Source organism: Ochlerotatus camptorhynchus, unplaced genomic scaffold (genome assembly GCF_037179485.1).
Source record: "Ochlerotatus camptorhynchus isolate MF236.1 unplaced genomic scaffold, CSIRO-AGI_Acam_v1.1 ptg000177l, whole genome shotgun sequence".
NCBI lineage: Eukaryota > Metazoa > Arthropoda > Insecta > Diptera > Culicidae > Ochlerotatus > Ochlerotatus camptorhynchus.
Window position 1 is genome coordinate 1392130 of NW_027040667.1, and position 23059 is coordinate 1415188.

The 23059-nt window shown below is 41.2% G+C and overlaps 1 protein-coding gene and 1 non-coding gene across 2 annotated transcripts in view; one reads left to right on the forward strand and one right to left on the reverse strand.

Annotated features, from left to right (window-relative positions):
• The window catches only part of LOC135701821 (neuropeptide SIFamide receptor-like), a 614024-nt gene that overhangs the window by 289103 nt on the left and 301862 nt on the right, over positions 1–23059 (reverse strand). The window lies entirely within an intron of this gene.
• Positions 15612–15773, forward strand: LOC135701864 (U1 spliceosomal RNA). The gene has a single exon (XR_010517671.1). It is a non-coding gene; the product is annotated as a U1 spliceosomal RNA (small nuclear RNA).

The following is a 23059-nucleotide window of genomic DNA, read 5'->3' on the forward strand; positions in this document are numbered from 1 at the left end:
CAGCTTTTAATAAGAAAATTAATCAGATCAAAGCAAACAGTGGAATAAATGTGCATCTATAGATCTCAATGAGCTTTCTTCAGTACATAATTCGACAATTCGTTTTATTCAGCATTGTACACTGTTATACAGCATTTATTCAATATATAAGCTTACTTGTGACTTTGAACTGTTTGTTGGGATTCCATCGAAAACAGTCTTAATTTGCGTAGCTGCCTATGAATCACCGTATGCTGTCAGTTTTAATCTCACCACTACTAACAGCATGGTGCTACTTTCCTAAATTGATGCCTTTAATTTTAACCCCAAAAACAGAAAGTACGAATTACCAATTAAAAACAAATCAAAATACCAAATCACGCAAAATATAGACATCAGAACTTCAAAGCACGAGAGGAAATTAAGGAAACTATCTCATCTCACGAGCGATCCCATTTTTTTCATGGATTGAAAAGAAAAACAGACTGTGAGTAAGTCCTGAAAGAGTCCTTTATTTCTTCCCATAGCTTTGCAGACAAATTTGTTCGCAATTTTTCCTGCTTGCAACAGCTCATCCTTGGCATCATCAAACATCAATAAGCAGCTCTACTTTCTTCAATGGGGAAAAGTGTAATTGCGGAAAATGAAATTCTTGTGCATTGGCGCTGGCAGGGATACGGAAAATGAAGAAGCAGAAGAAAAAGGCCTGAAAGTTTACCACGAAGTGAAGGCTTGGCAAGCGGAAAACGAATAGCGGAATGGGAAAAGTCAATTCCATGCTCGCCCGGCCCGACGATGGGCTTCGCCGTGTGGCGTGATTGAGAGAAATTTCTGAATGCCAGTTTCAGGACCAGCAGTACGTAACGTCAGAAAGCGTACACCATCAATAGGGTAGAAAACTAATGCGGCCTAATCGCCCATTTTGGGCCTATCGAGCAGAAAATTTCAAATAAATCCGTGATTTTAGAGTTAACAAGTCAATTATGCATTTGGTACGATACTTTAGTTAATAAGCTACCGAACGAAGTCAATGAGAACGCGTGATATGAAGGTTAGCACCCAAAATTCCCAAAAACAAAAGAAGCGCTACGACCGAATCAATTTTCATCTTCTTCCGATAGGCTGAAGTGAATTCATTAGCATTTCAATGGCGTTTCAATGCGTTAGGCCGAGTTTAGAATCCGTAGGCCGAGTTTGGCGTCAAGAAGCAGTGTTAGACTTTTGACAATATCTCAACGATTGGTTTCTCTTTATCAAATCTTACGGTACGTACGGAAAGGTAAATAAATTTGGAAGCCGTCAGTAATAATAACATTCCATTTGGTGCTAAACTGCGCTAGGTTAAGAAAGACTAAGTGCGGGTTGTGCTTAAAGGCCGGAAATGGGGTAGTTAACCCTATTCATTCTACAAATGCATTATACGAAAACTTTTTCTGGAACAGAATCAAAGAAGCCCTGCCATTAAAATTTATACTATAGTCAATGTTTTGAACGTCGACAGCACCGGTGGTTGGGTGATAAGCGTGAGATTTAAAAAATGTTCGTTTTGTAAACGAAATTAAACCGTTGGGGTCAAATGAGCACCCTGTCGGGGTGTTATGAGTGACCTTGTAAATAACGAGTAAGAATATTATGTTCTCTTGAGGCTTTATAAAGGGTCGACAATGAACAGTTTTGGGCATAAAAAGATTTAACAGAAACCATATATTTTCTGTACAATAAATTAAATTTAAGAAGTACTGCCTATTTAGGGCTATATTTGTTCATTGGAGGCGAACCAGCCCAAGGCTGAAAGCCTCCTTAATAAAGCTCAATAATAATAACATATTTGTTCAGTCTTGTGAATGACTGATTTTTACCAATGCAGCTGCTTTAAAACGTGATTTCATATGATGCAGTAATTTTCATGAAAGTAATAATGCAAAATTGAAGAATTTAAGTTGAAATATCAGTGGTGCTCATATTGCCCCGAGTGGACTTAAGTAATATTTTGTTAAGAAAATCTTGCATGTTTATTAAAATTTTGAAAAACGTGTCATATAAGAAACCAATGATCATTTTGACATTTTGAGCTAGTCTAAATTTTTTAGAATATTTGCTCTAGAGAAAAGTATTTTGTTAGACTTAAATGGAATGGATAGTTGAAGTAAGCTTTGAGCATTAAGCCTGCAACAGATTTCTTTGTAAAATATGTTCAATAAGTTGATTTTTAAGTGGGTGACCCCATTGCCCTATTGGCCATATAGCCCCACTTTCTCCTAAATACTGTAAACCATTTTTTTGTCCCCCGCACTATGTTTATCAAGACTACCATTACTGGAGATGGACAGTTCTTCTATTTATAGTATGAACTCCAAACTATCGTTATCGTAAAATTTCTTTTCTTGGTCAAAACATTCTACAAAAGTCTATTGTTAGGCAGCATAGAGAGGCACCAAGGTACATATGAAATAATCATTCAATAATTATGGTAAATTTGATACTGCAGTGCTCACATCACAGACCCCGGCCTAATTTGTATTGATGAAAAGTGGAAAATAATTATGTTTCAGACTCCGATTTTTAATCAACGCAACTACATATACTTCAAATGAATGATGTTTAATATGTAATCAGCAATCCACTGACCCATGCTATCATGCACCGGAAATTAATGGCCAGAAAATGCTTGATTGGCTTTTGGTGGTCACCGGTACACACTTAATCGATAATTGTATGCAGGACACAAACATTACAGTTAGGTAGCACCAACCTACACGGAGCTGGCCGACAATTGAACGGAATCGTGTGTAAATAGTAGCGCACGCAAATGCCTTAGTGGGTTTTCACGAAATGCTTCGATAATCGCTCTATAGCGAGCGCGTGCTGTTGCTTCGAGGCAACCAAGTTTATACTTTGTAAACAGTTTTGAAATAGTGGTTCAAAACAACATATGAAATACAGTCAACTCTCCCTAACTCGAGAAAGTTTTAAATCCCGGCGGTCAGCGGTGCCCGGTGGGTAACAACCAGGGGGATGCGAAGGACAGTTGTTTGCATATGCATCATGGATTCAACATAGCGTTTTGTTTTGATTTTTTGACGTAGACTACGTCTTACGGGAAGGTACTGGGGGTAAATCGAAAATCTAAAATTTCAACCGTCACGAAAAGATGTAATTTTTTGAACGCTATAAGCTTTGTCATTTATAGATTAAATTAAAATCCGAATACACCAATCGATAGGAAATACTTTTCGTAAGCTGTTGCAATAAACTTTTTTTTTTCAATTTTTCATAAAAAAACTGTTTTAAAAATGGACAAATAAAAAGTGATAATTTTATCATTGTTTTCATGAAATAAACATTCTCCCCAAACCCAGTCCTCATAAACAAGTAAAATTTGGTTGCACATCGTGCTGCTTGAATCAGAAAAGTTATAAAACAGCGCTGCTAATGTGCCTCAACTCATAATTTTTTTATTCTCTCTCGTTTTGTTCGTTCGTTCGTTCGCAAATCGAATTAGCTCCGCGTTGTGTAGTGACGCTCTCCCTGACCCAGCCATGGGTAAGAAATCACGCGGTAACGCGAGTGCCGGTTTACCGGGAAAACAGACTCCCCAGGAGACGGCGCGACCACCGAGCCAGCCCAGAAGAAGCAGAAGAAAACCCCATTGCCCGTCCCGACGGGCGTTGCGGACCCGCAGCCGGGGCCTCCCGGAACTAAACGACCCAGACCTGAAGACAGCAGGCGCCACCGCATCGGAAGCAAAAAAGCTGCTGAGCAACAATCCGTTCTCCGCCCTGCAGAACGGAGCCCAGCCGCAGTCGGACCCTGAGTCGGTGCCGAAAAAAGTGAAGTTGCCACCCTTCTATGTGAAGGGCTTCCCTCCCGGGCTATGGGAGCAGCTGGATTTCTACATTAAGCAGGGCCTTCGCTGCACCATTCAACGGTGGACAGGATGAAGCTGGAGTACTTCTCCCACGACGTCGAGGCCACCAAGCCGCTGAAAGTGGTGCTGCGCGGGCTCCACGACATGGACATAACCACCTTAATGGACGAGATTAAGGTGAACGGCCTCAAGCCGGTCGAAGCCCACAAGATGACCCGCAGCAAGGCCATCAAGTATCGTGACCAGCTGCCGACCCACCGTGGCATCACTCAGTGCTCGAACTGCCTATTGTTCGGGCACGGCACCAGGAACTGCCGCATGGCCAGCCGCTGCATTAAATGCGGCAAAAACCACAAGATCGACAACTGCGACAGCATCGAGGAAGCCGCTCCCATATGCGCCAACTGCGGTGCCGCCCACAAGGCCACGAGTAAGGCCTGTCCGAAGCGGCCGAATACGCCGAGATCCGGAAGAAGGCCTCGTCCAACAGCCAGCCCGGTCGCAAGAAGGTTCCGGAAAACAACGCGCAGAACTTTCCTCCGTTATCACCGGTCCAACCACGGCCAATTCCAGTGTTGCCACCGCTCCCGCTCAACCAACAGTTGGCTGCTGCCCAGTCGGCTGCCGCTGCAGTACCCGGTCAAGCCTCCGGGCCATCGACGGATCCCCCTGCTCCGGGATTGGCCGGTACAACCGGCGAAGCTACAGACGATTCTCCGCTGTGAACGGACGAGATCGTCACACTGTTGGCCCAGGCCATCATCATCAAGCGCACCTGCGCTACAAGAACACAACAGCTCCAAGCTATCATCTCCTTCGTCGCTAATTATGGACCGTGAAGCCATAAAGATCGCCAACTGGAACGCTCGCTCCGTAGCGAAAAACAGTGAGCTTGCAGACTTCCTCCGCAAGCACGACATTGACGTGGGCCTTCTCACCGAGACCCACCTCAAGACCGGTGACAGCTTCTGGCTACCCGACCACAGCTTTGTCCGGCTTGATCGCACCAGCTCCAGGGGGGGCGGTTTCGCGGTCATCATCAAGAAAGGCATCAAGTACTGCACCCTACCCAACTACCACACTTCCATCATCGAGGCCGTCGGCGTAGAGGTCGAAACATCGACCGGAAACGTCCGGTTCATTGCCGCCTACTGCCCCCGGCAATGTACCGTTAACAATACTACAGCACAGCAGTTCAAGAACGACCTTGCCATCATAACCCGCACCAATGCCCGCTTCGTAATCGGAGGGGACCTGAACGCCCGGCACGAGGCCTGGCGGAACTACCAGCAGAACCAGAACGGCCGCCTGCTATTCGACCATTCCCAGCATGGTCTCTATTCCATCTGGTTTCCGGACGAACCAACCTTCACATCACCGGCGGGCAACCCATCGACGCTGGACCTGTTCTTGGCAAACACCGGATTAGCCAAGCTGGTTGCCGTCAACGACCTGAGTTCGGACCACCAACCGGTGCTGACCGAGCTGGGCTGCAACGTGGCCCCTGCACCGTGCCTGTGGAAGGACTACCATCGAGTCAACTGGGTCCAGTTTCGGCGCGTAGTCGACCGCCACATCGACGACAACCCACCGCTCGACACAGTGGAGGACATCGACCGGGCCCTGGAGGGCTCCATCAAGCCATATCCGTGGCTGACGAAGAGTGCGTTCGATGAGTTCCTGTGAGGGGTAAATTTCAAGCAATTGATTCCCACACCAAACTCTTGATTCGGCTCAGAAATGTTCGTAGACGCCAGTTTCAGCGGACTGGGGATCTGCAGCGTAAATACGAAATGGTCGATCTGAATCGGCAGATCGCTTCCAGAATGGTCTCAATCCGGAACGAGAGTTTTGGGCGGCTCGTTCAGAACCTGGACGACCGTTCCAGACCATTCTGGAAGGTTGCCAAGGTGCTGAAGTCTCACCCCAAGCCCATTCCACCACTTAGAGTCAATGACGAACGGCTTATCACCAACGAAGAGAAGGCCAATGCTATTGGAGAGAACATTGCCCAGTCGCATTTGCTTGGCTCTACAATCCCAAGTCCACTAAAGAACCAGGTTGCGCAGTGCGTCCAGACGTTAGATACCTCCCCTTGTGCCGTCCCTCCAGAAGAACGGATTACATAGGAACAAATTTGCTCAGCGCTGAAATACAGTAAGAACATGAAGGCTCCCGGTTTTGACGGAATATTCAACCTAGCGTTGAAAAATCTCAGCCTGAGGGTCCACTCGCTGCTGGCTGCCATCCTCAACAGATGCTTGGAGCTGCACTACTTTCCAAGCATCTGGAAGGTGGCAAAAATCATGCCGATCCGCAAACCTGGGAAAGACCCTTCACTACCGTCAAGCTACAGACCGATTAGCCTGCTCTCAGCGCTGAGCAAGCTGTTCGAAAAATTGATCCTCAGCCGACTGAACAAGTTTGTGGAGGAACATGACATTCTTCTTCCGGAACAGTTCGGGTTCCGCAAGGGGCATTCCACCAATCATCAGCTAGTGTGGGTGATGAATAAAATCCGAAGTAACAAAGGTGTATCAAAGTCCACAGCCATGGCCTTGTTAGACGTCGAAAAGGCGTTTGACAATGTCTGGCATGACGGACTTATATACAAGCTTTGTAACTGCAACTTTCCACCATACCTTGTGAAAATCACCCGTAACTATCTCCAGCAAAGGTCGTTCAGGGTGTCGTTGAATAGTTCCCTTTCGGGAAAATTTCCGCTCCCAGCAGGCGTTCCGCAAGGGAGTCTGCTGGGACCATTGCTTTACAGCATCTACACGTCGGACATCCCTCCTCTAGAAGACGGTTGCGTGTTCTTTCTGTTTGCAGATGACACCGCGATAGCCGTCAAGGGTAGGATGCCTCGTGAAATTACGAACAAGCCCCAACGATGCCTTGACACCTTTACTGATTATGCCACCACGTGGAAAATCAAAATCAACACCGCGAAAACCCAAGCGAACGGCGCCGGTGGTGTAGTGGTAAGCGTGATTACCTCTCACCCCAGCAGACCTGGGTTCAATACCAGTCGGCGCCGCCGGGATGTTCTGAGGCATAACATCTCTGATCACGCCTTCCTTCGGATGGGAAGTAAAGTCGTTGGTCCCCGGTTCATGAGTTGATGGGTCGATAGGTAGGGTCCAGGTGTGGGAGCTGCCTTCCTGGCACGTCGGTAGCATTGGTGCTCAGCACAAAAAATAAGATCGACAGAAAAAAACAAACCAAAAAAAAAAAAACCCAAGCGATCATGTTCCTTCACAGACAATCGCCAAAACTTAAACCGTCTCCTTCCTGTACCGTAATAATGCTGTTACTTATCTCGAGATGCTGTTCGATGAGAAGCTCCTGTTCCGCTCGCACATTGAGAAAACCCTAGTTAAGAGCTCCGCCTTGGTTAGGTGTTTGTATCCGCTCATTTGCCGCAGATCCCGCCTCTCAAGGCAAAACAAACTGGCTGTCTACAAACAGATCATAGCCCCCGCGATCTTCTATGCCACCCCGTTGTGGGAATCGTGCGCTCAGACCCACAGGAACAAAATCCAGGTTGCACAGAATAGAGTGTTGAGGATGATCCTAGATCGTCCATTCGACACAAGAATAGCAGACCTCCATCAAGAGGCAGAAATTCCCAAAGTAGATTCCAAAATTGAGGATATGACAACCAAATTTATCCAAAAATGCAATCTTTCTGAACATGCTTTAATAAGCAATTTGTACATAGTAGGTTAAGTGTATATAGTAGAGTAGGTTAGTTTTAAGCTGAAAATAGTAGTATTAAGTAGTTTCTCTTCAAATTCTAAAATCAAAACAAACCAATCCCACCAAGGTGGTCGACCGTGTACTAAGTCTAGGACTAATTCTGTAAAACAAATTTTGAATTTTGCCCACACCTAAAGATGCAGAAAGCAATTAAATCACTTAGTAAAATGTATATGGTAATCATCCAAGTTAAACTGAAATAAAGATCATTTAAACTAAAAAAAAACTGCCTCAACTCATTTTCGCTTCGGACGGCGGGTAAGCAGGTAGCAGTAGCAGCAGCAACAGCAGAAGCAGTAGGAAGGCGGTTCCTGTCAAGCGCGCAGAGTTCGAGTTTTGCACCTCGAACTTTACGCGTCGTTCCCGTTGAGATCATTGGCTGCTGATAGCGGCGTCGCCTCGATGGCGCAAGCGCTCCTTGCCTGAATGATAACTACAAAGTTACGTCAAATCGACGATCAAATGCGTTGTTTACAAAAGCTGATACGTTCCTTCGAAAAAGTAATCGAGAAATACTTCTTGGGCTGTGTACCAATTGCCGAGTTACATTTAACTCGTGGTCAAACGTGACATTTCGTAAGTTATTATCAATGTTCGAAAATGCCGCAAATTGATCAGTTTTCAAACAGAACTCAGCCACGGTAACCAAAATTTAACTTCTAGTCGGTCCGAAATAACCACGCTCGTATAGCAGGGTTATTCGATAAATCATCTGTCACTTTTAAACACGAGTTAAATTCAACTCACCCATTGCGACACAGCCTTGGAAGTAAAATTAGGGCCATCCTTAAATTACGGTCATTTTTGACCAATTAACCCCAGTTCTTCCTCGGAGCGCGTTTTGCAATACACATAATACATGGCCGGTCCCAACTTCTGAAACCCCTCTCCTCCCTCAACTACTACGTTATTTATGAAAGTTCCCTAATCATTGGGCAACACAGAAAGACAGCAGCACACGCCACATCAGAACATTTTAGCTTGAAATCCCTCCATTTAATTTGGGTACATCTTTAATCTATTGATTGAATTAAAAAAAAATCTTAAATCTTGGTTTTTCTAAGTTTCGTGCGTTTTGTGAACGCACATTCATTATTTTACATAAGAAAACGGGAACGGGGTGTTTCTGTGGTGATATAAAGGATAAATCAAGACCAACAATTTTTTTTTTTATTATAGTCACTTTAACGCTCTTGGGTCATTCGTGAAATGGCCTTAACTCCATTTTGTAAACAAATCTTGTAAGGCAATTTTCTCGCGAACCGAAACCTTCATTCGCAAACCTAAACCACAATCGGGTAGAGGAGAATTCCTCTACCCAGGCTTCCAAATAGTACAGCCTTCTCGCGACAGTTGGTTTATACCTGAATTGACTTTGTGTGCTTTACTACCGCTACCGCTCAGATCTGAATTCGATGTGTTTTTTTTTTTTTTTTTTCCTTTGGTTTGTTTTCCGTCGATCTTGTTTTCCGTGCTGAGCACCAATGCTACCGACGTGCCAGGAAGGCAGCTCCCACACCTGGACCCTACCTATCGACCCATCAACTCATGAACCGGGGACCAACGGCTTTACTTCCCATCCGAAGGAAGGCGTGATCAGAGATGTTATGCCTCAGAACATCCCGGCGGCGCCGACTGGGATTGAACCCAGGCCTGCTGGGGTGAGAGGCAATCACGCTTACCACTACACCACCGGCGCCGCTAATTCGATGTGTATTGGCAACAGCGCACGCACGAAAGAATGAAAGCTGTATTAGAACAGTCGCATCTACTATACCCGCTTTGCAAAAATCATCGTGCTTGGAACGTAGTGAACCGAATGGGCTGTAGGGTAAACCTAGGGGCATCCCACTCTAAACTTTGTATTTTCCCCGGTATACCAAAAAAGTTCTCACTGATATCTAAGATACCTAAAAATACTTACAAATACTTTAAAAAAATATCTAGCATTCTATTATTTGTTCGGTTGCTATAAGGATTTCATCTGTTTGTTTAATAATGTCAGGAGAATTGTGTGGAGTTTGGAAAATTTGTTAAGAAATTAACGTTCATTTTATTAACAGCGTGAGCGGAGCAGCTGGGTATATGTCACGGACCGTTTTCAGTATAATCTGTTCGTCCTGTTCCAGAAGGAATTCATTCTGGTCTGATAGACATTAGAATCCTGCCATTTTTATTTCCTATCTCGTTATAATGGAGGATATAATTGTTTTTTTTTGTCCGCTAGATTCTTGCCCGAGTGACAATGACTACCTACGTGTTTATAGCCTAATGTAAGCAAAATGAAAATTAGACAAATCTTGTAACTAATCGTTCTTGGCTTTTCACCTTCTAAATGGAGTACATTTACATCTTACCTGAATACGATCAAAGCAAGATGTCCTTTTGATCCAAAGGTGGAACCTCTTTTTAAATTATTTTGAACCGTTTTATGATTTCAGCAGAGCTCTCTTTTAACTTCCCGGGAGTATATAGTTTATATCCCTTATCGATTATGAACTCCATGATCTCTTCATCATTTTTTGTAAAAAAAAATACGGTTTGGACGTCCTATGATATAATGGTTGACTACCCAACAAACAGTTGTAGCTGCAGACTAACTTATACAGGTAAAAAATAGCTGTATCAGCCAATTTTTGGCTGCATAACCTTCAGCTAAAATTGCTCGTTGGGTTCGAAACAACGTTAGCGGTATGGTCAAACGATAACATGAAACTATTATGGGAATGTTTAAAATAATCCGATTTAACTATTATGTTTTTCCTACGTATAATCCAAAACAAGCAATACATTGTTTAACATTATTTATTATAATATTAATGGAACATTTTCGTCAATAGAGACACCCTGAAGACCGTCAAACTTTCTTCCTTCTTTCGATCAGACGTTTTCGCACTCCTGCCGATTTAGCAGCGCTTCCTTCACGAAGACTTTGTTTGGTCAGCTTGAATTCCTTCGGATGATTTTGCGACACGTTTTTAATTCCTCACAATCTAAATTGTGAATCGCTGAAAAATATAAATTAAGTTATTATATTTGTAGACATAATAAAAGTACTTACCCATTAACATGAAATTTCATATGAATTTGTAAAAATGCATGACGAACGGCTCTATCTAGCATACAACAAGTCAACAAAAATCAACTACACTAGCAACCCGACATGAAAAACTAGTGTTACTACGATGAAAATAAAATATTGGTTTAAAATACTGAAAAATACTTAAGAATACTTACGGGGGATTTAAAAATATTTGATTGATATTAGGTCTAAAGTTTAGAGTGGGATGCCCCTAGGGGTAAACGCTCCTATAGTCGCGGTACGTTAGAAGCGTTAGGTTCCTATAGTTGTGTATGGAGACTCAATACACAACTATAGGAACCTAACGCTTCTAACGTACCGCAACTATAGGAGCGTTTACCCTATTTACACATCTATTTATGACCAGGGTTTCAATGTTTCTGTCGTCATGACAGCCATCACAAACCGACGACGTCCCTCAGCTTACCCAAGTGGCTGTCTCGAAAAGGCTGTCACGACACATTATATACGATTGATATACGGCAGTGGAGTATGGAAGAAACCCAGAAGAATGATCCCGAACATATATGTCAGCCCGATGGCCAAATGTCGGGTCGATGTCGGGTCAATTCTGTGTTTAGGTCGGGTCAATGTCGGGCCAACATCGGGTTGGAGTTTGGTAGAAGTCAGGTTGGTGTCGGGTAGGCTTATATTTTTCGCCGGAGACCGCGCGTGGTTCATTTTCGTCCCCGTATTGTCACCTCTTCTCTTAGCGATATACAAACAAAATTTCAAATACAGCAGCAAACGAATCGGCAGTTTAACGGACTGCTTGTTGTATGTACGAGGAACGTTACGAATCCGAGGATGTCATAGCCGAACGAACAAAATACATGACTAAGCACGAGCTGTCGTGTACTGCACAGGACGGCAACGTTGCATGTCGTATAACAGCCTCACTGTGAGTTGTCGCTTATAGCTCAATCTCAAGGCTGTCGTAGGAAAAAGAAAGCGACAGCCATTGAAATACTGTCATGAGGCGGTACTTTTGGTATGCCTGCCCCTACCTGTTCATTATATTGGTTTGCCTTTGCGGACTTCGGTTCGCGAGAAAATGGCCTGACAAGGTTTGTTTACAAAATGGAGTTAAGGTCATTTCAATTGTTGGTCTTGAAATGTGATAAATTATTAATCTCTATTTATGCTTTTAGATTAGCTACGAAAGTCCCTCATACTTGGAAAATTATGCTATAGAACGGTTTATACAACCCCAGTTTTTTTTGCATAATTCTTCAAGTAGGAGGGACTTGCAATGCTTATCTCTTAGCATAAATAGAGGTACGGTCGAGTTTATTTTCAGTGCTAGTTTCTGAAATTCGACAGTGAGCGTTCAAAAGAGCCTACTTGTAATGTTCGATTTTTTCATCGATTTTCTGTTTACAGCTAAGCGAAACAATTCAAGCTGAACATTGCATTAGGTCCTAAGTAACACTAACAAGATTCTCTTCGTCGACTTTCTCCTTGAATCCACTCGGCCGAGGTATTTTCAGCACACATATCGATAAAAGCATCTAATACGACAAACACAACAAGAAACGATCCTGTGCTCAAGTTATTCAGGCTGTGTTCCATTTGGTGAATGTTTACTTAAATTTGACAGATGTAAAATTTGGAAAAATAACCTGCTTATTCAGCAGACTTATTTCTGACATTCAAGGAATCAATTGGACAGACGCTTTTTCGAAAATTGGCCGATCTACAACAGAGGGGTTTGCGAACATCTTAATTTATTTTCGAAGTGTCAAATCTAAGTGAAAATTTTCCAAATTGAACACAGCCTTAGTTTTTTTTTTTATTTGTTCAATCGGTAGATAAAAGATGTACCGGGAACTTTTTGGAGGGATTCATGGCTAATTGATATCATCTCGATCTACTATGAAATGTTACATAACATTGATGCAAAATTGTGCACTCCGTTTTTGTGTGTGCATTTACTTTTAGCGTTTTGAAGTTGAATCGCTCAGGATGAATCTCATTACCATAGAAAAATTTCAAGAGTACAGATATCAGCTCTCACAAAACTTATAACAAAGAAACTGAAACTTCACGTTTGTTGCAGTTCAGTACACAAGGAGTTTCAATTTCATGAGTGATATCACAACTGTCCAAGATTTATGTCCTATAAATCTTGAAGTGATAGGGAATATCAGCTATCATGATGGTCATTGTTGGACGCTTCAATAAATCACCTGAAGAAAGCTTTACTCATATCTGATTGTAATAAAATAATCTTTTTGTAATTTAGGAACCAAATGAAATAGAATATGTATTCGCATTTTCATGAGGTCCTGAATTTAACCAAGTGTTACTAAGTAGGAAATCCAAAATATGTACATATGACCGAAATCATAGGTTATTTCTACTGTATTTTAAATCAATATCTAAAAAAAAATGCACGAAAATTTCACTACATAGCTTAACGTAGTCTACGTCAACCCTGCGGTTGTGTCTTGTACACAACCCCACCTTTTTTTTTTATTTAGCTCTAAAGTGCCTAGATCCGTCTGGGCTACAACCCTGGATTTTTGAAATTAAAAAAAATTTCAACTGTAGAAGAGATTACTCCACCACCAAATAAACGTCAATTTTAAGGTAATAAATGTCCAACATTTTGTTTTTGTTATAGTAACTACAGTGAACAGGCTGATTACCGGCAGGTATTAAAATTGTCAAAAAAATGGCCTATTTTCAACATGGGTGGGATTTTTATTTCTTAATATTTTGGGCTCAAATTTTCACCACACTTTGGAAAACTTTTGTACTTGATGCTTTTGTACCAATTTGGACAAATAGTTTTTGAGATATTCTGGGCTGGATTTTCACGTATTCTGGGCTGGATTCTAATTATATGAAATCATAACTATCTCATTTATTTACTTATGTCCATAATTTAATTGTAGTCCTAAAAGTGAAAAATACGTTCCTATGGGATACAGCACGTTGAACCTTTACTGTTCATTTTTTGAAAATACACATTCATGAACGTAACTGTCATGTTCTTCTACTACGCATTTGAAACTTATTGCTTATCGCATATTAGCTTAATGCGTGCTCTCAGCTTAGTGTTCTAGATGCACTTCCACAGTTATTAATTGAGAGCTTTCGATGCCAAAATCAATGCATGAGCATGAGCATGAGTATGATTGACCACCCATGGTTGCTACTCTGTTATTGTCAGACCAGCTGTAATTACACAGAGAACCAATAGACGATGCTTGGGACTAGCAATCATCCTCAATGTGTAAAAACTGGTGATCTCGAATTAGGCAATACCAGCGCCAGCCGCGCCTGAACGCAGGTCAAGAAAGGAATGGGTAGGAATGTGTTGACGTGACACTCGCTTTGATGGAAGCCGAGGTGTCCTCTGCACTTCCACGAGGAATCACAGGGATATTGGTTCGTTTGGCACGGGATATCGCCTCTTGAGTTGAGGCACATTAGCAGCGCTGTTTTATAACTTTTCTGATCCAAGCAGCACGATGTGCAACCAAATTGTACTTGATTATGAGGACTGGGTTTGGGGAGAACGGTTTATTTCATGAAAACAGTGATAAAATTATCACTTATTATTTGTCCATTTTTAAAACAGTTTTTTTTTATGAAAAATTGAAAAAAAGTTTATTGCAACCGCTTACGAAAGGTATTTCATATCGATTGGTGTATTCGGATTTCAATTTCAACTATAAATGACATCTTTTCGTGACGGTCACAATTTTAGATTTTCGATTTACCCCCAGTACCTTCCCGTAAGACGTAGTCTACGTCAAAAGTTAGAACAAAAAAACAGTGTTTTTTTTCAGAACCACCCTATCTTAATTTATAAAAACGGTTATAGAATTATGTGTTGATGAGATAGAATTTTGATGTTTTTATTGAATTGCTTGACATTAAATTATCTTTGACTTTGTATGAGCAAGTATTCCCCTAAAACTTATAAATAAAAAGTTACGATTTTTTATTTAAAAAAAAATTAACCACCCTAGTCTCAACCTACGCCAAAAGGAAGATCTTATCTTGTCGACAAACTCTTCTTAAGACATAAAACCCCTAGAGTGTATATTTTTCGAGATATCGGGCCTTATTACGGGTGTCACTACACGGTGATAAGGAAGCGATATTCGGAATAAAAGCCGTGATTGCCGTACAAATCAAATGGGATTCACTTCACCGTGACGACAAGTGACAAGTTTTCACCGTGAAGTGACATCCGTTATAAGCCCCATCGATTTTTGTCATGAAATGTTTGCGTTTTCGACCATAGTGCATAGGTAATATTAATGGGTATGATTTAATTGTTATTCGCGAGATATTGCCGATGGAAGTCAAATGTGACAGTTCAGTTATATCGCAGTAAACCTGTATTTCCATAGATTTCCGTTCTTATTAATAATGTTTTTCCAAATTGCAAATTTGGCAAAAATTGCAGTTAAATCATACATACTTGATTTTCTCACAAGAATCCTCATCCAACTGTGATGTTCCGCATCATTTGAAGCGTCCTGAGATCTTTACAAAAATGCGCCCTCACCAATCAAAATAGTTTTCATGAGAATCCTATTTAAATTGAGATGTTCCGTATAACTCGAAGAGTTCTGCGACCTCTCCAAAGACGCTCCCTTTTTGCAATTAAAATAGGTCTCACATAAATCCTCATTCAGTTCTGATACCGTATCTGTGGAAATATTCTGGGATCTCTTAAAATATGCACCTTCCCAGCAATAAAAATACCTAGGTCTTCTAAGTGTGAAAAACAAGCGATGATGCTGATATTTGAACATGCATCGGAACCCTACTCCAAACCTTTTTTTTTTTGTTTCCAATCTCAAAACCGAGGTTTATAAGTGTCAACAAGCAGAGCTTAGGGCCATAGTTCGATGTGGTAGATCCCGTAACGTACCACGAAAAGGTGATCTACCCACGATACTTACCTGGGACAGGGGCTACCGTGATCATGACGCCGGTTCCCCCAGGGTGAGACTTGTCCATTGCACTTCGGCCAAGTTGAACCCTGCGATTATCCCTAATGTGGATACTCTTGTTAAAATTTTTGATAGCCGGGATTTCCGAACGCACACACCCCAATAAAAAAATAATCGGGCTCTTAGAGTCTAATAAACTTATGAAACTTTAGGGCATTTTTTTTTTTTTGGCGTCTGAGATTTAAAGCAATAGGGTTCTTTAAGAAAATTATGGTAAATGCATATTCGTAATATTCGTAGGGGCCTCATAGCTTAATCAGTAAAGGCACGGTATTACCAACAATCAATACGAAACTAACGATTTTAAATTGGCACACTACTTGACTAGCCTATTGGTCCCAAGCAAACGATTAACGTATCCCATTCTAGTCGAAATTCTAGTACTACGCAATGTTTGTTTTGATTCGCTATGAAAGTTTGACAGATAAAATGAGGGGTTATTGGTTTTTCCTATGTTTCGAGGGGTGAATCGATTAGCTTGGGACCGAAGATAGTACCAGAGCTGAGCCAAAAAGTTGAGCACGTTTCTTCGGGACCTACTAGTCTTAGAGTTACCTCTATGGTATTACCAAGCCGGAGGCGGCGGGGTTCGATTCCCGGTCCGGTCGATGTAATCTTTCGGGTTAGAAATTTTTTCCACTTCCCTGGGGATATAGTATCATTGTGCTTGCCACACAATATACAAATATGTACATGCATTGGTATTGGCATCGAAAGCTCTCAATCAATAACTGAGGAATTGTATTTACACTAAGTTGAGAGCACGCAATAAGCTAATATGCGGTAAGCAATAAGCTTGAAATGCGAAGAAGAAGAAGAAGAAGAAGAAGAAGAAGAAGAAGAAGAAGAAGAAGAAGATGATGAAGAATAAGAAGAAGCATAATAAGAATAAGAAGAAGAATAAGAAGAAGAAGAATAAGAAGAATATTCATAATGGTTACAATAAAATATAATAAATTATGTACGGTAAGATCGTTCCAAAATTTCGCTATGATGTCACTTGAATGTTATTGATGAATATATAGCATATAAATATATATATATAATTTAAAACCTCATGGTTTTATGATACGTTTTTAAAAAGGAACTAACTAGATGTTACCACTGACCAATTCTCTACAGATTGACGAATTTTTTAATTTTTTTTTAATTTGTCGGCTCCGATTTTGATGAAAATTTGCACAGTTGTTCTTTTTTAGTAAAGATGCCAATTTGTGTTATCAGTTCTTCAAATTGAATCACGACTACTTTTCTAACAGGGCCTGTGTAAAAATAGTACTAATTAGTTAAAAAATGTATATTGCTGAAACGCTTTTTTCGATTAATTTGGTGTCTTGAGCAAAGTTGTAGATATTATTTTGGCAATAATGTAAAAATATACACTGTAAAAAAATTCGTTTGTTTCAATGAAAAAAAATATATTTCTTATTAAAAAAAAAAATTTCTCAAAAAGTACATTTTCGTTTTAAGCCTCATTGAAGCTCATAATATATGCTACAAACTGGCAAGGTTTGGTGATGGTAAACTCAAAAACAAAAAAGTTATGATTTTTTGAAAATTTCACGATTTTTACATTTACATTAAAAACACATGTTTTTCAACCGTGTATATTTTTTCAAGAATTGCATTTTAATTTTGCACAACTTTCTCGAAGACACCAATGCAATCAAGCAAGCCGTTTTTGCAATATAGATATGTTTATTTCATTAGTGTTTACAAACATTATGAGCTTCAATGAGGCTTAAAACGAAAATTTTCAAAAATGTACTTTTTGAGAAATTAACTTTTTTAATAATAAATATAATTTTTTTCATTGATACAAACGAAATTTTTTACAGTGTATATTTTTTACACAATTGCCAAAATAATATCTACAACTTTGCTCTAGATCCCAAATCAATCGAACAAAGCGTTTCGGCAATATATATTTTTAAACTCATTAGTACTATTTTTAAAACAGGCCCTTTTCAAAAAGTAGTCGTAGTGGAAATGTCGAAATTGGTATAGACGTGTTCTACAAAATTTTAACAGAAATAATTTCGGAAGAAATTCCTTTGAAGAAAAAAAGACGCAGCAGAAACACACAAAATCCAGTCTGGTATAACAGACAAATAAAAAACTTGAAAAATCGGAAGCAAAAAGCACATAAAATTTATAAAAAACACAATAGTAGTAATAATTTATTAATTTATTTGGATATATGGGATCAACTGAATTTAGCTATCACTACTGCATTTGAAGAATATAATGCAAAAACAGAACATGAAATAAAGTCCTGTCCAAAGAACTTCTTTAACGTTTTCACTATTTCGCCATTTGACGTTTTCATGACGTGATATTGCAGTTACTAAAAACGAACCTTTCGCTTCGAAAGTTAAACTAAGAATGTTTTATTGAACAATATTTTACATATGGTGCTGAGAATGGAGACACTTGAAGCCACTATGTATTTTCGCTATTTACTCGATCGTTGGTGATCGATACCAAGAGTGGGAAAGAATGAACCAAAGTGTTATTTGACACTTCTGCCTTTTGGTGAGAATTGCTGAATGCGTTTCGTTCAATTCATCGAACTCATTTATGCATTGCATTGCTCAAATGGGTTCGATGACTGAAAAAGGTTTTTTGGAATAGCTTGTCTCGTCGCGGCATGGTGCCACTTATGAGACCAGCAAGCGTGGGAAGTTGCTGACATGTTTGATGCACATGTTACACTTCTTTAATTACGTAAAAACCAAATTAAAATCTGACAATTTTCCTTCAATAATGCAACTCGACGAAAATGTCGGTGATAGCTCGGAAAAAACTACAATCTATTTGCAAAATTTTTTCAAGTAATCTATACGACATTTTCTGAAGAAGATCGCGACCGCGATTATTTTGCATTTTTTTCCAGAATTTTCAAGGGACATTGGCCTCAATCAACTTCAAGTGCAGGATATTTTGCAGGCTTTAAAAAATTTAGACGCCTCAAAAGGTCCTGGACCTGACGGAATTCCTCCAGTTTTTATTAAATGTCTAGCAATGGAACTCACTGCTCCATTGTTCTGGATTTTTAATATGTCCCTGGAATCTGGAACCTTCCCAAAAACATGGAAAAGCTCATTCCTAGTGCCTATCTTTAAATCTGGCCGAAAATCTGACGTACGTAATTATCGTGGTATAGCCATTATCTCTTGCATTCCTAAACTTTTCGAGGCAATTGTCAACGAAAAATTAATTCTCCAAATCAAAAATAGAATTACTGACATGCAACACGGCTTTTTCAAGGATCGCTCGACCTCGACAAATTTACTTGAATTTATAGACTATTCATTGAATGCAATGGATAATGGAAACCACGTAGAAGCTCTCTATACAGACTTTAGCAAGGCATTTGACCGCATAGACATACCAATGCTACTTTTTAAATTGCAAAAAATTGCGAAAGGAAAGCGAGGGTCCAACAGGGCACCCGTTTGAAGTGATTTAAATAGGGAGAGTGTGATTGCCAACTTCCTATCGCTAACATTTTATGGATAAAGGGCGGGAACTTCTCCACACTCATGGGGAATCCTTCAGTCGCTTTTTCCATAGCTAATAATATGATCTTGTTTGCTGGAAGGAGAATCTTCTTCTGTTCCCGGTGGGTTTTATGTACTATATGCTCGTGGAGGACCAACGCGCCCTTCGTGTTTTCGAACGGAAGGTATTGCGTACCATCTACGGTGGAGTGGAGATAGATGACGGAACGTAGAGGAGGCGAATGAACCACGAATTGCACCAGCTGCTGGGAGAACCATCCATCGTCTACATTGCAAACATTGGGTGACTACGGTGAACTGGGCGCGTCGTAAGAATGCCGCACGACGACCCAGTGAAAATGGTTCTCAAAACCGACCCAACAGGAACAAGAAGAGGAGGCGCGCAGCGGGTAAGGTGGATCGACCAAGTAGAAGGCGACCTGCGAACCCTTCGCAGAATACGAGGCTGGCGAAGTGTGGCCATGGATCGAGTAGAGTGGAGACGACTTCTTCGGACAACAAGGCCTTAGCCTGATTGGTAAGGTGTAAGCTTCATAAATCCAAAAAATAGCATTTTAGCTGTAATGAGCATTTGCAAGCTTGGTGCTCAGAGACAACTTTCGTAATTATTACATTCCAGAAAAAGTTGCTGTCGATTTTCCTGGCAGAGAGGTATTATTTTAACTCATTGATGTTACCGGCTTTCAAAACCTAATAATTTACACGTTTATTATTTTAAAACTCCGGAAGATATGCTTAGTAACGGAATCTTTAAGGATCAGTACAAAACATGTGAACGCTTATGCTAATGTTCTGCCAATGTTTCCATTTGTTCAGCCAAGGATCGTAAATTGGGTTTTCTAGTACATGTGTTTCAAAATCCATTCTACCATTATGAACGGAACATGTTACAATAATTGGCTAAGCGGCATCGGTGAACATGCGATTTCCATTAAACGAATGATTTTGTTTGGTCTAACCATGATTGGCTCACGATTGGGAAGTGTGTGGCAAGCTAAATGCAATGATAATCACTTCTGAAGGGGTTCGTTGTTTCACAGCAATCGAACGGACGCTTACCACTCGCCACTGAAAAAAATCAACCTGTTTGCTGCCCATGCTTATGTTTAAAATCGATAATTTCACATCAATTTAATTTATAATTATTCTCTGTACCGACCACATGTTTAGGGTAGTTGCATCTGTGTTGACCTTTGTATGAAAAGTTTCTACTAGATAAAAGTCTCAAAATTGCGCTCAGAAAATTGATTGATAGCTTGTCCTGTAACAGCAGCCATTGTTTACAAAAGCACTAACGTCAATTTCAAGGATGAATTTTACAAAGGTTGTATCTACTGTGGATACTGTGAATGACTATTACGTTTGGTTGGTAGATTGGTTATCTTTTATTCAGGAGATTTTCAGCCAAACTATAACGTTTGCATTTCGACAGACACCTAAATACTTGAAAGATATACTTCGAGTGATTGTTCTACCCTTTAGTTGAAGCTGTAACTGTGCAAGATGATGCTTCCTAGAAAAAACAACCAACTCAGTTTTCTCCGGAGAGAATTCGATACCCAGCTTCATAGCCCAAGTAGACAAATTGTCCAAGGTATCTTGCAATGGTCCTTGCAGGTCCGGTGCACTTTGCCTTATAACGGACACAACCCCGTCATCTGCAAGCTGCCTTCGCGAGCAACTTTCATCAAGACACCCATCAATGTCTTTTACATAAAAATTATAAAGAAGAGGGTTTAAACATGAACCCTGGGGAAGACCCATGTAACTAATTCGTGAAGTTGTCGAGTTTCCATGAGAAAAGCTCATATATTTCTCAGACAACAAGTTGCTCAAATAGTTGTTCATAATTGGTGAAAGCCCACTATCGTGGAGTTTATCCGAAAGGACATCGATACAAACAGAATCAAAAGCCCCCTTAGTGTCCAAGAAAACTGAACCCATTTGCTGTTTTTGCGCATAGGCCAGTTGAATTTCAGTTGAAAGCAACGCAAGACAGTCGCTCGTTCCTTTGCCTCTCCGAAATCCAAACTGCGTATCTGAAAGTAAACCATTCGACTCGACTCATTTGTCTAGACGAAAAAGAAGCATTTTCTCCAACAATTTCCGTATACAGGACAGCATCGCGATGGGACGGTACGAGTTATAATCCGACGCGGGTTTACCGTGTTTTCGATAAGCGATAACTCTTACTTGCCTCCAGTCATCCGGAACAATGTTGTGCTCCAGAAATGGATTGAATAAGTTCAACAAGCGTCTCTTCGCGATGTCTGGGAGATTTTTAGGCAAGTTGAACTTTATTCTATCCATTCCTGGAGCTGAATTGTTACATGAAAGGAGAGCAAGTAAAAATTCTACCATCGAAAAAGGGGAATCTATTTCGTTATTACTCAACGGACGATCACGAACGTTGGTTTGAACCGACACCGAATCCGGGCAAACTTTCCGCGCGAAGCTGAATATCCAACTGTCCGAGTACTCCTTGTCTTCGTTAATCGGTGATGACGCGTTTCGCATTCTCCTGCCGACATTCCAGAGTGTTCTCATGGAAGTCTCTCGCCACAAACCATCGACGAACCGACGCCAGTAACCGCGTTTTTTGGCTTTAGTCAAGCCCTTAAAGGTTTTCTCGAGGTCGGTGTACCGCTCGAAATCCCCGACCTTACCGTGTCTGCGGAAGCGTTTAAACGCGGCGGACTTCTCGCTGTTCGCGTCGGTGCATTCCTTATTCCACCACGGGGTGGGAGGTCGCTTGCGAACGGAAACACCCGGAATACGTTTCGTCTATGCTCGCAGCGCACAATCGATGATGACACGCGCGAGAAAGGAGTACTCGTCCAGCGGAGGAAGTACGTCAACCGATTGACTGGCATCAAGAACCGCGGTCGCGAATTTTTGCCAGTCAATGTTTTTCGTAAGATCGTACGCGATGACTACCGAGCGAGTAGAAGATATACCAATGGTAATAGAAATTTTGATTGGCAAATGGTCACTACCGTAGGGATCTTGAATTACTTTCCACGAGCAATCCAACGATAATGAACTCGAGCAAAGTGAGAGGTCTAATCTGCTTATTTTTGCTGGAGGTTTGGCTACTCGTGTTGCTTCGCCGGTGTTCAGAATTGTCATTTTGAAGAAGTCGCACATGTCGTATATCAAGGTTGAGCGGTTGTCGTCGTACAGTTCCCCCCAGCCTGTACCGTAAGAGTTAAAATCTCCCAAGATCAACCGTGGCTCTGGCATAGCCGTGCAGATATACGAGAAACTTTAACGAGAAATCGCAGTTCGCGGTGGAAGATATACTGAGGCAATACTGAGGCATTTACCGCGAATGTTAACCTGACATGCAACAAATTCAATGTCTGTCACCGAAGGCAGATCGATTCTGTAGAATGAATGGAGCTTGTTGATCCCCAGAAGCACCCCTCCATACGAATCTGCGCGGTCAAGGCGAATAATGTTGAAATCGTGGAAAGCAAGATCGTTGTCTGAAGAGAGCCATGTTTCACAAAGGGCAAATGCATCAGAAAGTGAGTTGTTAACTAAAAATTTAAATGTGTCAAGTTTTGGCATAACGGCGCCGGTGGTGTAGTGGTAAGCGTGATTACTTCTCACCCCAGCAGGCCTGGGTTCAATCCCAGTCGGCGCCGCCGGGATGTTCTGAGGCATAACATCTCTGATCACGCCTTCCTTCGGATGGGAAGTAAAGCCGTTGGTCCCCGGTTCATGAGTTGATGGGTCGATAGGTAGGGTCCAGGTGTAGGAGTTGCCTTCCTGGCACGTCGGTAGCATTGGTGCTCAGCACGGAAAACAAGATCGACGGAAAAAACAAACCAAAGGAAAAAAAAAAAAAAAAGTTTTGGCA